This window comes from Hipposideros armiger, unplaced genomic scaffold, assembly GCF_001890085.2.
Source record: "Hipposideros armiger isolate ML-2016 unplaced genomic scaffold, ASM189008v1 scaffold_7, whole genome shotgun sequence".
NCBI lineage: Eukaryota > Metazoa > Chordata > Mammalia > Chiroptera > Hipposideridae > Hipposideros > Hipposideros armiger.
Genome location: NW_017731357.1, coordinates 5134090 through 5152278, shown reverse-complemented (window position 1 = coordinate 5152278; position 18189 = coordinate 5134090). Strand labels below are relative to the sequence as shown.

Sequence of the window (18189 nt, the reverse complement as noted above, 5' to 3'; positions counted from 1 at the left end):
AAACAGTAAAATATGGCAAAAATGCACAGTTTGGTCTTCCATCTTCAACTTGTTGTAAAATCTCCAAAACTCAACCAAATTGCTCAATTTTTTTTAGAATGAAGCTAGAACTGTCACTTGTCAAATGACATAGCAATAACATAGATGCGAATGACTCTAGTACTTCCAAAAATGAACTAGTGCCATCTGTCACAAAGATGCATTATGACTTTTCCAAAACCCAATAGCTATGTCTACTCATTCAACCTTCACCACAACCCTAAAAGGCAGAAGACACTCATTTTACATATGAGAAACCTGAGGCAGAGAGCAGTTAAGTAACCTGCCTATAGAACTAATAAGCTGCAGAGCAAGGATTTGAACCACACTGTACCTATGCTCTTAACGCTCTGCTGTACTGCTTCTTAGGTGTACAACTACTCAGTTCTGAAGATGAACTTTATAAAGTAAGCTATTTCTTTGTATTATTTCTAAAAACTGAAATATAAAATCATAATTAAAGTTCAATCAGAGCCAATTTCAGTAATAAAATCATAATACCTTTCAAAAAAATGTAAGTTTAGTCCTTTCAATTCAAGCCACCTGATTATATTTTTGAACAACTAGTTTGCCATAAGATAGAGAATCATTAAAAATACAATGGCTAGGCAGGGCTTGTGAGCTCAGGGAAATATCCTCCGCCCCCAGAGATGTATATTTAGCTGGTCAAAATGAATAATCATTCAAAGTCTCTAGAAATTAATCAAAAGGCTCACAACAATTTGAAAGTCCTTATTCAATAAAATCTACAGAAAATTGATAAGGATAATAGGAAACTGTGCATCATTCAGAATAGGGGCTGCATCCATGTCCCCATAGCTCTGTCTAGTGGAGAGCCTGTTCTAAGGGGCCCAGCAGCTGAGTGGAAGATCATCTCATTGAGGTGGAAGAGATACTTAGGGTAGATTCTGAAGCTGGTAAACATGGGTGGCTCCTATTTTCCACAGTTCCATGCTATGGAAGGCCTATGTTGAGCGGGTGACAGAAGCCGGATGGCAGCACCTATTCTCCCACCCCCAACTCCAGCTAAATACAGATTACCTGGGTGGAGCAGCTGGTAAAGAGTGTAGTCCCCCTTTCCCTGCACTGTTCTGTTGCTGCAAGAGAGCTACAGAGGTGGGCTTGGCAGCTGAGTGGCAGCTTCCATCTCCTTCAACTTTTTAGGTAGAAGAAATAGTCCAAGTACATTTAGCACCTGTTGAACACTGGCAGATGTCATCCTCCCTGACTTCAGGTGTAGAAGTAGCAGCCAGGATGAGGCACCAGTTCATGCTCCCTGCCCCCTCCAAAACACAAAGTACTGCTCTATAGCAAGGATCTGGGTGGAACAGCCACTGAGGAGTGAATTCCCTATTGTCGCCATCTCTTGATCCACAGTGAAGAGATTCTTCTCAGGGGAGGGTATAGTAGGAAGCACAGACTAGCAAATGCTGCCTCTGATAAGGGGCTCAACTTTAATTGCATCAGACTATGGCACAAATTATACCACAGGGCATTATCAAAAACAATAGAGCAATTGGCTAGCAGTTAACACATTGTGATACCAATAGAAGTAGATCATCTTAATGGGGGATCAGAGGAGGGGACAGTCAAAGAGAGGCCAGTTAAAGTCACAGTCATTCATGATCATCAGGAAGGTTGTGCTCATGCCCAAGGCTGCTCCCTCTGGAGAGGGACATCAGAGGTTGCACTGAATTAATCCAGAAAAATCACTAAACAAATAAACAAGCAAACAAGAACAACCAGCCGTGGAGTGTGGGATGGATATCAGCATTCAGAGCTGCTGTAACAAAAAGCTGAGACAAAAACAGGAAGTGTGAACCTTATATAGGTTTAGAAAATGGAATCAGAAAACACAAACTGCCTTTGAGGGGGCCCAGATGTTGAACTTAGCAGAAAAGACTTCAAAGCAGCTATTATAAATATCATAATAGAACTAAAGGAAATTCATATTTAAAGAATTAAAGGAAGGTGTGACACAATGTCTCATCAAATGGAAAATATCAATACAGAGAAAGAAATTATAAAAAAGAAAATGTATATTTTGGAGTTAAAAATATAACAACCAAAATGAAAAACCTACTGGAAGGGCTCAAAAGTAGATTTGAGCTGGCAGAATCAGAAAACTTGAAGATAGACTGATAGAGGTTATGCAATCTGAAGAACACTGAGGAAAAACGAATGAAGAAACCATGAACAGAGCGTCAGAGAAATGAGGGACACGATTAACACATACAAGCATAATAAGAATACTTATATAAGGAGAGGAAAGAGAAAAAAGAGCTGAAAAACTATACTGATATGAAGATTAAACAAATAAATAAATAAATGGGAGAAAACAGACAAACCTTCCATGCAGAAGATTTTCAAATACTAACCAGGTTATCTAATTCTATTCTTGATGAATTCATGATTCTGTTTCTCTTTGTTCATCCCAGTTGTCACTTGGAAGTTAGTTGAGGCCATCATTTATCTTGTTTAGATTACTGCAAAAGCACTGAAATCTCTTCCTCATACTACAAAGAATTCTTTCTAAAATGAAAATCCAATCATGTCTGATTATAGTTCCCCCATCCCACACTCAAACCCTATTCCCCTTCAACATGGTTTATTGGTCCATTTGGAGCTTTTCAGAATCATTACAGTACTTTAAAAAAATTTTCCTGGCCCATATCCCATACCTACTGGATTAGAGTCACTGAGGAAGGGGCCCAAAGATCAATCAATACTCTAAATAAGCAATACCTTCCCCTACTCCCCCCACAATTATTCTCCACAGTGAAGAATGAGAACCATGATCAACTGGCCCTTGCTAATGTCTTTATTTTTAGCTCTTGTTGCTCCCAGAAAGTTCCAAATGGTGATCACTATGTGACCAGAAAGGGCTATATTGTAGGAGAGGTTAACCACAGAGTCATACACTATAAAAATATATAATACATCATGATTTAGGGAATCATAATTCAACTATATGAATAAGTAAACCAATACTTCCACTTAAACATTGTGGTCTAAATGCATGCATTTTTCTGCTACTTCTTGAAGCCCAACTAATATTTTAGTAAAGGCATTAAGAAAGGCATAGACCCACAAAGATAAAGAGAATGAGAGACGAGGTGGCAGGACACTAGATAAGTAAACAAAATCTTGGATGATAGAAAGTAAATGGACCAAGTTAGCAGATCAGAGAAAGTTGAAATCCAAATGTGGCGGCCATTGAGAAGATGTGACTCTCAATCTCTAAGTGTAGGGATTGTGAATGGCTGACAATCCCACATTGAATCTATGCACTATGCAGCACTATGAATCTATCATTGAGTTCTCACCAACATCATGCTTTCCCCCAGGCTACTCTCACCCAGTAACTAACAACAGCAGGAATACTAAGGCTCATTTCTATGAGATATGGGACTCTGATGGCCAACACTGGCTCGAGGATTTCCAATAGTCCTCACCACAACTTTCTTGGAACTGTACCTTAATCTCAGATTTTCCCTACCCTTTCTCCTCCAAAGGAGTCAGACCTGCATAACCTGTGATGGCTCTCCAAGCCTCCTCCACCTCCCTCCACTTTCATTTTCACTCACAGCTAATTTCCCAATAAATTTCTTACATGTGTAATCCTTTCTAGGCATCTGCTTTTTGGAGAACCTGAACTAACATACCAGGCTTGCAACAAGGCAAGTCAGTAACAAGCAAGCTGATATACCTACCAAAATGTTCCCAAAAAAGGTTTAAGGAAAAGGAAGCACCAGGTATCTTTGAAGGCAGGTGCACAGTGAAGCAGACAACAGGAGGATTGGCTCAACCTTTACAGAAACAGATAAGCAAATTATCCCTCTCCCACTCTTCAGAGACTTTGGACTTCAGACTCATAGCTCAGGTCAAAATGAGGTGCTGTACTTAGGAGGATTAACTGTAAAGTTTACGTGTTAAATAAACATGTTAAAATAAAGACCCTCAGCCTCCTTCCCTGAGGTAGCTCCTGGAACCACTGCAATAATGCTTAGGCCTGTGAACCAGCACCCTCCCATCCCCCATCCTCCAAATACACACACCCTTAGCCCAAGGTATGTGATTGGAAGATTGTTCTGTCAAACTGACCTGCTTAAGAACAAAAGACCTACAGGTACTGACATCCACAGGGATCTTAAGAAATGGTCCATTCCTTGTTGGATCACCTATAATTAAGTTACCTATGTACAGAGTTTTCAGGAAACTACTTAATACTTCCCTCTTAAAAATAAAGGAACAGAAAAGGATCACCAGACATTTGAGGAAAGCCTCTAACAAGAAAGAGACTAGAACAAATGAATAGAAAAAAATATTTTTGAGGAAACCATATCCTACATAAACAAGGCAAAGAAAATTTCAAAAACTATACTATTTTGAGATAGATAAGAATCATATGAAAGTCAGGAAACTACATAATACTAATAATGTAAAAGAGAAACACTCAGGGGGAGAAAAACACCCTTGAAAATAAAAAAATGAAAGTCAAAACAGGGGATTCAAATAGAGGGTTAGAAGATCAAGTTGAGCAAATATCTCAAAGTAGAAGAACAAGACAAAGACATGGAAATAGGGAAGAAAAGGTTACGGATCAAGATCAAGCCTGTGAACCCTGATATTATTAGAATAACAGCAACTCTAGAAAGAAAGAACAGAGAAACTGGAGGGAAGTAACTGATCTAAGAAATACAGAATTTTTTTCTCTGAACTGAAGAACAATGAACTTCCAGATTTAAAAAGATTTCCAAGAACCCAGCATAATGACTTTTAAAAAGGCTCACACTAAAGAGTAGCATTGTGAAATTCTGGTGTACTGGAGTACAGAGAATATCATTAAAGTTTTCAGAAAAAGAGGAAGGCACTGTTCTAAGTGGCTTACTTATGTTACTCAGTCTTTTCACTAACTCTAAAAGTAGCTCAAGTTATTGTGCCCGATTTTTAGATGAGAAAACTTAGTCACAGAGAGGTTATGTGACTTGCCCAAGCCACACAGCTGGCAAGTATGATATAACCCAAATCTAGGAAATCTAGGAAATAGGGAATCCAGCACAGATGAAAAGCAGAGAATTCCCATGATGGTAGTCCAACATAACAAGACAACTGATTTAGAATGAAACAGATAGATGAAGGGCTTTGTTGTCAAGCTAAAAAAAAAAAAAAAGATAAATTATCCAACAGGGTTAAATGTACTGAGAGAAGTTATACAGGTGAGTGGGAAAGTCTGGGGATGAATTAGTTTTAACATATAGAAAAATGAAGCAATAAAAAAATAAGTCAACTGGGCTGGCCGAGTGGCGCGATGGTTAAGAACTGGCTTGGGATGCCAGAGGGTCCCGGTTCGGATCCCACATATGAGGGCCAGTGACACTGCCCTCTACAGCTAAGATGGTGAACAACAGCTCGACCTGGAGCTGGGCTGCCATGAGTCACTGGTGACAGTGTACGTAGGCTGCAGTGGGGCTGGCCAGCGGCGCACATGAGCTTTCGTGAGCCACTGTGAGTGGCTGTCCAATGGCCGGTGAGCAACTGCCTCGCCTGGGAAGAGCGAAATGATCACAATACCAACATGGGCCAGTGAAGCAACGTCCTCCACAACTAGACTGAAGAACAAAAGGACAGCAATTTGTCTGTTCCCCTTCCCCGATTCCCCAACACTGTTCCCCTCCAATTCCCCAATAAAATCTTAAAAAAGAAATAAGTCAACTATTTACTCCAGGTATAACAATAAACTACACAAGAAATATAATCATATTATACCAATGTCTCAAATATAAATGTTATAAAAATGGGTGAGGAAAGGTGAGGATGGACAGGGGCAGCAACATAAGAGAGACACATTTTTCATAGCAGTAAGTCAATAACTTATAATATCTAAAACTATAAAATAAAAAAATAGTAATAAGCATATGTTGTTAGTTACAAAAGAAACAGCAAAAAAATGCTTAAAGTGGTTGTCTCAGATAATAGATTGGTGGGGTTGGAATGAATTAGGACAGAAACTATCTTTTGTTGTTATTAGAGGTAGTATGATTTAACTTTTTAAACCTATGTGCTTATATTACTTAGATAACAGTAAAACTCAAATATATAACCAGAATACAATTTTATATTTAATCCATCAAAAACCATACATTTATGATTAAAGAAAGGGAAGACATAAGTAGAGTTAAGGTGGGTGAGCTTTTGAACATTTACAAATTTAAAAACTAAACAAAAATGTACTATAAGGAAAAATAAGTGTTACTTGCTTGCTGTAACAGCCACTAGAAAAAAATACACAAATATGTTAAAGATGGGGAATATGTAGTTACCTGTTTTTAAATTTTTCATTTATAAAGTATATGATATACTCTTTTCATTGTGCCCTAACCCATTTCTTGGGCTCCAAGGTGTACTCCAGTTTACAGGGCATAAATTACCCATATATTAAGAAAAAAAGTGTAATAATGATTTTCAAGTGATTCAGGAAAACATACTTGATGGTAGCATTCTTCCACCAATTCCCTATGACATACTGAACTTTAGAATTGTTGAACCTAGGTGGAAACATTTTCTTACATGGGTGTCAACCCACGATTTGCTGAATATTTATTTATATCTATATACATGGAGACACACACACATTTAAAATAAAACAGAACAAAGAAACTTAGGACATAGAAGACAGAAAAGACAGCATAACCTAGTATTCTTAGAAAAAGGCCATCTTTCTAATTAAAACTAAGGTGACACCAGGGATCACTTGCTTTGTAAGAAGTTAAATACCAGTCATGGCTCTCTTCTTTTTTGGAAATAGTTATTTTATAAATTCCAAATTATAAAGCTTCTTGCAAAGGATAACAAAACTGATGTGATGTGCTGGGACTGCAAAAATATATTCATCACCAATAAAAGGAAGCAATTTCAAGCTGTTTCATTTATTGTTTAAACTTTATTAGGCAATTTAGCCTCTATTCTCTTCTATAATATTAAAAAAATCTTTTGTTAAAATAACAGAAATTTTAAAAATATTGTTTGAACTGTGATAAGACATTCTAAGCTAAGGTCTTGGATACTGTGAACTAAATATGAGGCTCTGTCGTACAGACTGATGGTTCTCTCACTTTAACATAAGCACTCATTTTATACTATCCCAACTTATAAGTCATTTGATCCACTGGTAATAGGGTACTAAAAACCACAATTGAAACTGTTTTTCTCTTATTTTATTTCTTGGTTAATTACAATGTTCAAATAGACCACTGGAAATAACTCCCTTTTAAATTCTTCAGTTTTACCCATTTTTATTGTCCTCTTTTTTAAAAAAATATGGCATGGGTCTCATTAATGTCATTAGTTGTAATGCCTGCTGAGAGAAAATGCTGACTTTGTGAGCATGGAATTAATTTTCTGAATTAAAAAAGATTTTTGTGAGGCTACTTCTTACATAGTATTAATTTTCTCAGAAACCTTCACTGTAGGAAACGCTTTAATCACTGCGGTAGGTGCCAGATTACCAAATCTACATTTATGTAATGAAATCATATGAAACTTCTTGAAACATGTTCCTTGGCTGATTTCAGCCATTTAACCTTGCTGCAACCTCCACTGCACAAGGAAGCATAAAAATACACTCTGAGGTACAGTGAGTAAAAAGAGATTAGGAAACTGAAAGGGCAGTAGGCAGTAGAAAAAGGGGAGGGAAAAGGGAAAGTGGGTGTCATATGAAGAGTTTAGGAGTAACTAGGTAACAGGTTCAGAACAGAAGAGCTGGGAGGAGCCCAACAAAAGCATGAATAGGCTTTGGGGCCACTACTGAAGGATAGGCAAAAAAAAAAAAAAGGCAAAGTCTTACCCAGGACCCTGAGACAGAGTGAAGAGAATGTTCCCAGGAGAGATAAGAACACAGATAGGAAGGGTACTGCCTAGCACAGATATCACAGATATGACCACTGCTGTGACAAAGTACCACAGGTGAGCTGCTTTCAAAAGTCTGGGCTGGTATTCCCACATGGCTGTGGCTTAAGTCTTCAAGGGGAAGTTCAGTACCTTATGAGGTGGGGCTGTTAAAGAAATGAGGAATATTGGAGCACAGTGCAGAGAGGTGAGGTACAGAATAAGATCCAGGTACACAAAAAAAGTGGTGAGTCATACAGGGAAGGAAGGGGAGCTGGGCTTTTAAAAGGACAGTATAGGGCCGGCCGAGTAGCTCATTGGTTAAGAGTTGGCTTGGGAGCACCAGCTCTGAGCAGCAGGGCCGCTGGTTCGGATCCCACATGGGCCAATGATGCTCACCCTCTACAGCTAAGATGGTGAACAACAGCTCGACCTGGAGCTGGGCTGCAGTGAGTTGCCGGCAATGGCGTAGGCTGCAGTGGAGCTGCAGTGGGCTGCTGTGAGCTACCGTGAGTGGCCTGCAGCCAGTGTGAGCGGCCGGCAGCTGGCGTGAGCCACCGTGAGCGGCTGTCCAGTGGCCCGTGACCTATCTGCCTCACCCGGGAAGAGCGCAATGATCATAATACCAACATGGGCCAGTGAATTGACGTCCTCCACAACTAGGCTGAAGGACAAAAGGACAGCAACTTGTCTGTTCCCCTTCCTTGATTCTCCAATGCTGTTTCCCTCCCCGAATTCCCCAATAAAATCTTTAAAAAAAGGACAGTATAATTATAGTAATCTAGACTATATGGCATATTCTGACTTTATAGTGACTGAAACTAATAGGGAATACTTAGAAATAGCATACATTCACATGACATACTTTGTCATACTTTTTATGATCAGATATATAAATATGTTATATGTTGGGATGCATTCACTAGGATGCTTACAAATACTGAAGTGACATTAAATGGAGAAACAGTAGATGACAGAAACCTATGCAGTATTTTCTATAAGTAGATGGGTAAAAATAAAAATAAGTATTACTGGATCAGCTACTGTATATTAGGGAGAGGTATATATTTTTAAATGTATTTTAAAATTCCATAAGTTTCTTGAGGGTGAAGACTATATATTGCACAACTGTTTATTCCAAAATGCCATGCACTACACTTGATCGATAATATATATATAAACATATATATATATATATGATAATAAATGTTCACCAAATAAGATTTCAAAGAACGTGAACCCAATGGAATATAAAGAAACAAGAACAAGCTGTATATTTCATTATATGGCATGAATTCTAGAATATATATTATTTAGTGAAAAAAGAAGATGCAGAACAGTGACTAGAATATACCACCTTTTATATAAGAAAGACAGAAGTATATACACATATACATTTGTAATTTTTAAGAAAAGACAATCAAGAATAAACCAAAAGCTAATGAAAATGATTACTTATGGAGGTGGAGGTAACAAGCGTGGAAAATACATGTCTCTTTTTTTTATAGTTTGACTTTGGAACCATGTAAATGTTTTACTTAATTATAAAACAAAATTAAATCAAATTTTTAAAAACCCAGCTCCTAGAAATAAAAATCAAAACGAAACAAATAACCTAATAATATACTCAGTTGATAGTTAAACCACAAAGAAAAAAATTATTTTGAGCAAACTTTTTACTAGCCACCACTTTTCCAGTCATGTAATAGTGTTCTCATGGTAGTTCTTTGTTTTTAAAAAATTGTTTTAATGCAGAGTTACAGTAAAAATGATGGCCAATGACAAGGTTTCCAATCACTAACTTCTCCGCAGATTTCTAATCATGTGCAGATAAAAGGAAGATGCTATCAGAGCCTCCTCATAAGTATTGCTTAAAAGATGCCTGACTTGACCTTTTCAAGTAAAAAGCAGTGAAAATGTGACCTAAGAAAGACTGCTGTACAAAACCTAAAAATGGGCCCCAAAACTATTACATCCCAGACTCCCGGTTCTGAAGCTGATTTTGTAACAGTCTAGCTGCCCATCCATTTATTTTGAAGGCAGCATAGCATAGTGATGACGAGTAACAGAGCCACTGATGTTTGACAGAACTGAGTTTGAATGTGGGCTCTGTCATTTACTTGATTGATATCTGAGCTTAAACAAGTTACTTAAACTCTTATTAGCTTCAATTCCTTCATCTATAAAATGGGCATAATATGGAACCTGTATAATAAGACTGTAATGAGAACTGATACACCTCTTAGCAAGGTGCCACATGCCACTAAAATGCTAAATAAATGTTAGCTATTGTTGGTATATGGTGTTGTTAATTTGTCACTGTAAAACTCTATACTTCTATTTCAACCTCACAATCTTTCATTCTTAATCACACTGGAAATACAGTAATAGTCTTCCAACCAGAGCATCAGTGAAAACAAGCTAAGTTCTATCATTATATTTAACAAATCTCTGTAACATTCTGTCCCTATTGGGAAGCGAAGTCATTAGAATTCTTTAAAGTCACATTCAAGACCAAGATAATGACTTCTGCCTCTAATCATGAACGTTTAATTGGAACTGAACTTTCTTTTCCCACTGAACTAGAAAACTGAATATTTTTCAGTCTTTGGGACAACAAGCAGTAAAGGATTATGATTCCTATGGGAAAGGAAATTAATGGAGTGAATGACTGATGGTAAGCCTGGCTTCTTCCTGGATGGATTTCCAGTTCCCAGCACAAGGAGGGGAATCGAGGCAGAGCATGGAAGTGTTACTGAGTTGAGGAGACAGAGATTGCAGTTTAGGGAGGATGAGAGAGAGAGACGGAATATTCAGGGCAGAGTACCAGAGAGAAGGGGGCTAGGTATAGAAAAAATTCCAAAAATCTGCACAAAGAACACTATGGGTCTTTATTTTAATAAAAATTTCTGCATGCATAGGTTGAAACTCCATGAGGCTGGACAAAGAGAGCAAGGAAAGAGTGAAGTTCTAACCAGTCACACTAAGACAATCAGTAGAGACCTCGGAAAGGTCACATCTAAGTACTGGGGCTAAATTAAGCCTTGGAACAAAGGCTACTCTAGATCCGGACTAATAAAGGAAGCAGAAAATCGTAAAACATAACTAAAAGGAAAGTTAATCAATACAAACAGACCTATAAATGACAGATATGAAGCCAATACAAGGCAGGATCTTCAAAAGAGCTTAGGAATATGTTCAAGGATTTAAAAGAAATTATGAACAGAATAAGAAAAGAAATAGGAGAAATAAAAAAGAACAAAAAGAAGCTTTTAGAGTTAAAAATATATGAAAAATAATCAATAAACCGGAAGACAGAGCAACAGTTCTTCCCCAAATGTAAAGAACATTTCTCAAGAGAGAAAAAAGACTGAAATTAAAATACAGAAGTTCAGTGAAATGAGGGACAATCTTAAGGGGTCTAACATGCGTGCAATTGGAGCCTCCAAAGGAGAGGAGAGGCAGGTGGAGACAGAAAACAAGCCTGAAGAAATAATGTCCAAATTTTCCCCAAATGTTATATAAACTATAAGCCCACAGATACAAGAAGCTCAAAGAACCTCAAAGCACATCATCAAACTGCATAAAACTGGTGATAAAATTTTAAAAGCAGTAAGAGAAAAACAGACACTGCATAAAGGAATAACAAAAATAAAAGGTCAGTTCATAGTAACAATGTGGTCAACTCATCAAGAAGTTATAACAATCCTAAATGTATATAATGTATATGAATCTTATAACAGAGTTTTGAAATATATGAAAGACAAAAATGATAGAAGTGCATGAAGAAATAGACAAATACACAATTGATAAAAAAGTAGGCAGAAAAATCAATGAGGATACAGAAGAGTTGAACAATACTATTAGTTAATTTGAAATAATTAATATTCATAGAACACTACACACAAGAGCAGATTATACCTTTTACTTAATGGCACATGGAACATTTACCAAGATAGGCCATACACTGGGCCACTAAAAAAAAGTCTCTGATGAGCATGCAATAGAGTACACAGATGTCAAATTATAATCTTGTACACCTGAAAATTACATGTTATTAATCAAGTTACCCTAATAAATTTAATTTAAAAAAGAAAAAAATCCACAAGAGTCTCAATAAATTTAAAAGGATTCAAGTCATAAAAAATATGTTCTTTGTTCATAATAAAATGAAAATAGAACACAATATTTGAATTAAAATATTTGGAAATTAAATAACATACTTCTAAATAACCCACGGGTCAAAACAGAAACCAAAAGGAAAAACAGAAAAATTTCTGAACTGAATAAAAACATGGAATGTCACTAAAACAGCACTTAAGGGGAAATTTACAGCATTAAACACCTACATTAGAAAAGAAGAAAAATCTCAATTCAATGATCTTGGTTTACAACTTAAGAAACTAAAAAAATATAAGCAAATTCAATTAAAATAAGGCCAAAAAAGGAAAAAAACAAGGCCCAAAGCCGGAATAAATGAAATAAAAAAACGATAGGAAAAAATGAAAACCAGGACACTGGTTCTTAAAATAGGCCAATGAAATTAATAAACTTCTAGCTAGATTGATGAGGATTATAAAAAAGAGAGAAAAGATGTGAGTTAACAACACTAAGGACAAAGAAAAGTGACATCACTGAAGGTTTTAGATATAACAAAGATAATAAATGTTATAAATAACTTCATGCCAATAAATTCACCAACTTAGTTAAAATGTACAACTTCCATGAAAGACACAAACTATCAAACTCAAGAAGGAATAAACTGAATAGGTGTATACTGTATTAAAAATAGAATTTTTAGCTCTTCCTCTGCGCTGCCTACGGAGGTGGCGCTCATCTTTTATGTGGTATCATGGCTGCCCTCAGACCACTCATGAAGCCCAAGATCGTCAAAAAGAGGACCAAGAAGTTTATCCGGCACCAGTCATATCGATATGTCAAAATTAAGCGTAACTGGCCGAAACCCAGAGGCATTGACAATAGGGTGTGCAGGAGATTCAAGGGCCAGATCTTGATGCCCAACATTGGTTATGGGAGTAACAAGAAAACAAAGCACATGCTGCCCAGTGGCTTTCGGAAGTTCCTGGTCCACAATGTCAAGGAGCTTGAAGTGCTGCTGATGTGCAACAAATCTTACTGTGCTGAGATTGCTCACAATGTCTCCGCCAAGAACCACAAAGCCATTGTGGAAAGAGCAGCCCAGCTGGCCATCAGAGTCACCAATCCCAATGCCAGGCTGCACAGTGAAGAAAATGAACAGACAGCTTGTGTGCAAATTGTGTTTTAATAAAACCATAAAATTCTTCCAAAAAAATAGAATTTTTAGTTAAAAACCATCTCTCACAGAAAACTTGAGACCCAAATGGCTTCACTGATGAATTCTACCAAAACATATAATAAACAAATACAGTTGACCTTTGAACAACATAGATTTGAACTGCATGGGTCAATTCATGTATAAGTACACCCACACAGTTCAAACCTGCCTTGTTCAAGGGTCAACTATATTTTTGATCTGAGGCTGAGAATCCGCCTATGTGGAGGGTTGACTTAAGTTTTATGCAAATTTTCAATTGCATGGTTGGTTGGCACTCCTAACCCCCATTGTTCAAGGGTCAACTGTAATAACAATTCTACACAAACCATCCCCCCCACACATACATACACAAAAACTGAAAAGGAAGGAACACATCCCAACTCATTCCACAAGGTCAGCATTCCCTTGATACCAAAAAACAAGATAAAGACATTACAAGAAAACTACATACAAATATCCAATAGATAAATTCAGATAAAATAGATAAACATTCAATAGATAAAAATATCCAGAAATATAGGTTGATTTATCAATACAAAATCAGTCAATATAAACTAAAAAGAAATCACCTTGATAAAGGCAGAAGAATTCGACAAAATCCAATATCCACTGTTGACAAAAACTCCCAGCAAAGTAGAAATAGAAGGGAACTACTTCAACCTGAAAAAGTGCATCCACAAATAGCATACAGCTAACATCATACTTAATGGTAAAACACCAAATGTTTTCCAAGGTCAGGAATAAAAGAATATCTGCTCTTATGACTTCTTTTCAACTGGAGGTTACACTTGATGTTCTAGCCAGTGCAATATGGTAAGAAAACTTAAACAAGAGGAATCTAGATTGAGAATGAAGACATAATGATGATTGTATTAAAGATGACATAATTGATATAATTATTCATGTAGAAAATCAGATGGAACTTATAAAAAAGCTATTAGAGCTACTGAGTTTAGCAAGATTGCAGAATACAAGACATATATAAAAAATCAATTGTATATAAAAGACCATTTACAATAGCACCAAATATATAAAATAGAGATACATCTCACAAAATATGTAAAAAAAACCTTTTACATAAAAAACTACAAAACGCTGCTGAGAGATATTAAAGAAAACACAAATAAAAGAGAGATTATGTTGATGGGTTAGAAGACTCATTATTGTTAATATGTCAGGGTCTTAGTTCATTTGGGCTTTTATAATATAAAAAATTACTACAGGCTGGGTAGTATACAAACAACAGAAATTTATTTCTCACAGTTCTGAAGGCTGGAAAGTTCAAGATCAAGGCACTAGCATGGTCATGTTCTGGTGAGAGCCCTCTTCCTGGTGCATAACCAGTGCTTTCCAGCTATATCCTCACATGATGGAAGGAGGCTAGGGATTTCTGTGTTGCCTCTTTTATAAGAGCACTGATCCCATTCATTAGGGCTGAACCCTCATGACCTAATCTCCTCCCAAAGGCCTCATTTTCCAATACCATAACATCGGCATTAGAATTTTCACATATGGATTTGGAGGAGTATAAATATTTGGACCATAGCAGTTATTCACAGATTATTGTATACAATGCTGTATTTATTTTTCACAGTACTGTGTTAACTGAAAACAGGTCATATTAGAACGATGGAAGGTGAGGTCTTGGTTCCAATATGCATATTTCAATTAACACAGTACCATGAAAAGGTAAGGCCATCTGTATTCAATATAATCCCAATAAAAATTCCAGGAGGCTTCCCCCCCCACACAGAAATTGAAAAACTAGCTCTAAAATTCATACAGAAATGTAAAGGACCTAGAAAAGCATAAACAATTTTGATAAAGTAGATGAAGTTGTAGTACTGATACGGATCTCAAGACTTATAAAACTACAGTAATCAAGACAGGGTGTGGTACTGCCCTAAAGATAGACCAATAGGTCAGTGGAACAGAATACAGAGTTTTGGAACAGATCTATACTTACATGCACAAACAACTTTTAACAGAGTTACCAGGGATATTCAATGGAGAAAAGATAGTTTTTCAAAATATAGTACTACAATAATTGCATATCTATATGCAAAAAGAAAAAGAATTTGTATCCATATTTTATATCATATACATATATTACCTCAAAATAGATCATAGACCTAAATGTAAAACCTAAAACTATTAAACTTCTAGAAAAAAAAACATGGGGGAAAACTTTTCTGACTGGCTTTTGGTTAGGCAGAAATTTCTTAGAAACAGTACTACTAAAAAAGGATCTATAAAAGAACAAATTGACAAATTGGATTTCATCAAAACTAATGACTTCTTATCCTCAAAAGACACTGTTAGGGAAATAAAAAGTCACTGGTTTGGAAAAAATATTTGCAAATTATATGTCTTATAAAGGACTTACTTTCAGAATATGTAAAGAACTTACATAACAATAAGAAAAAAACTCAATATAAAAAGGGCAAAATGTTTGAGCAGACATCGTAACAGAGATATATGGATGTCAAATAAGCACATGAAATAATCTTCAACATTAGTAGTCATTAGGGAAGTACGAATTGGTAACAGAGGGGGAGAACAATACATACCTAACAGATTCACTAAAATTAAAAAAAACAACAACTAATCACACCAAGCGTTGTCAATGATGGAGAGGAACTGGAACTCTCATACACCACTGGTGGAAATGTAAAATGATACAGCTACTTTGGAAAACAGTAAGATAGTTTCTTAAAAAGTTAAACATATACTTATCATAATGATTCAGCCACTACATGCTTGGTCATTTACCCAAGGGAAATAAAAGGATACATACATAATTGAATTTCATAGCAAGTTTACTTGAAATAACCCTAGATCAGAAACAACCCATATGTCCACCAAGAGGTCAATGAATAAACAAACTATGGTATATTCATATAATAGGATACTACTCAGCAATAAGCAAGAATGTGCTATTGGTACATGATACAGCAGCCCGGCCAAAGAATGATTCCATTTAATTGAAACTCTAGAAAATGTAAACTAATTTATAGTTAGTAAAAATAAATCAGTGGTTCCCTAGAAATGGTTGGGGTTACAGAGGATGCAGGGAAGGGTAGGAGGGTGGGATTATAAATGGCCATTAGGAAACTTTTGGTTCTGATGGATATATTAATTATCTTGATTGCAGTGATGGTTTAAGAGGTTTATAGATATGTCAAAACTTATCAAATTGAACACCTTATTTTTTTCTGATCTTCATTATTTCCTTCCTTCTACTCGCTTTGGGCTTTGTTTCCTGTTCTTTTCCCAGTTCCTTTAAGTGTAAGGTTAGATTATTTATTTGAGATTTTTCTTGTTTCTTGAGGTAGGCCTGTATTGCTATGAATTTCCCTCTTAGGACTGCTTTCACTGTGTCCCAGAGATTTTGGATTGTGTTTTCATTTTGATTTGTCTCAAGGTATCTTTTGATTTCTTCCTTGATCTCGCTGTTGACCCTTTCATTATTTAGTAGCATGTTATTTAGCATGTTTGTGTGTTTTCCAGTTTTTTTCTTGTAATTGATTTCTAGTTTCATACCATTGTGGTTGCAGAAGACACTTGATATGACTTCAATCTTTTTAAATTTATTGAGACTTGTTTTGTGGCCTAACACGCGGTCTATCTTAGAAAGTGTTCCATGTTCACTTGAAAAGAATGTGTATTCTGCTGCTTTGGAGAGAAATACCCTAAAAGTATCAATTAAATTCATCTAGTCTAATGTGTCATTTAAGGCGGCTGTTTCCGTGTTGATTTTCTGTCTGGAAGATCTGTCCATTGGTGTCAAAGGGGTGTTAAAGTCCCATTCTAGGACTGTATTACTGTCAATCTCTCCCTTTATGCCACTCAACATTTGCTTTTTATATTTAGGTGCTCCCATGTTGGATGCATAAATGTTTACAAGGCTTATATCCTCTTGTTGAATTGATCCCTTTAACATTGTATAATGTCCTTCTTTGCCCTTATTATAGCCTTTGTTTTAAAGTCTATTTTGTCTGATATAAGTATTGCTAACCTAGCTTTTTGTTTGTTTGTTTCCATTCACATGAAATATCATTTTCCACCCCTTTACTTTCAGTCTCTGTGTGTCTTTTGATCTGAAGTGGGTATCTTGTAGATAGCATATGTATGGGTTTTGTTTTCTCATCCATTCAGCTACCTTATGTCTTTTAATTGAAACATTTAATCCATTTACATTTAAAGTGATTATTGATAGGTACAAGTATTGCATTTTATTATTCATATTTATGTTTTCCTCCCCCTTTCTTCTTCTTAAAGAAGTCCCTGTAATATTTCTTGCAATACTGGTTTGGTGGTGATGAACTCCTTTAGGTTTTTCTTGTCTGGGAAGCTTTTTATCTGTCCTTTGATTCTAAGTTATAGCTTTGCTGGGCAGAGTAATCTTGGATGTAGGTCCTTGGTTTTCATCACTTTGAATATTTCCTGCCAATCCCTTCTGGCCTGCAAAGTTTCTGTTGAGAAATCAGCTGACAGTCTTATAGTATGGGAGTTCCCTTGTAGGTAACTAACTGCTTTTCTCTTGCTACTTTTAACCTTCTCACTGTATTAATTGATTTCAAAATTGTTCTCCAAAATGTGTCAAAAATCATTATATTATTTATATTTTAACTAAATACAGTTAAGGTGCTACGTTTTATTAAAATAAAAGATTACTTTAAAGTATAAAAATTTCCTATTGTTATTCATTCTTGAAAAACACAAAATGAACATCTGCTTTCCTAAACTTCCTTTCTGGAACACTGAGCTCATGGGGTAAAGTCAAACGCCTCAGTCAGCAGCATGGAAATATGATTGACAATAGACGAATGTCAGACAAATGGTTAAAATTCTCTCTTTGTCTTTAACCTTTGGCATTTTAATTACAATGTGTCTTGGTGTGAGCCTCTTTGGGTTCATCTGTTTTGGGACTTTATGCACTTTCT

General features: G+C 36.2%; 1 protein-coding gene and 1 pseudogene across 13 annotated transcripts in view; one reads left to right on the top strand and one right to left on the bottom strand.

Annotated features, from left to right (window-relative positions):
* The window catches only part of CASK (calcium/calmodulin dependent serine protein kinase), a 415968-nt gene that overhangs the window by 268937 nt on the left and 128842 nt on the right, over nt 1-18189 (bottom strand). The gene's annotated exons all lie outside the window — the stretch shown is intronic.
* On the top strand, nt 12779-13213 carry LOC109386606 (60S ribosomal protein L32 pseudogene; annotated as a pseudogene).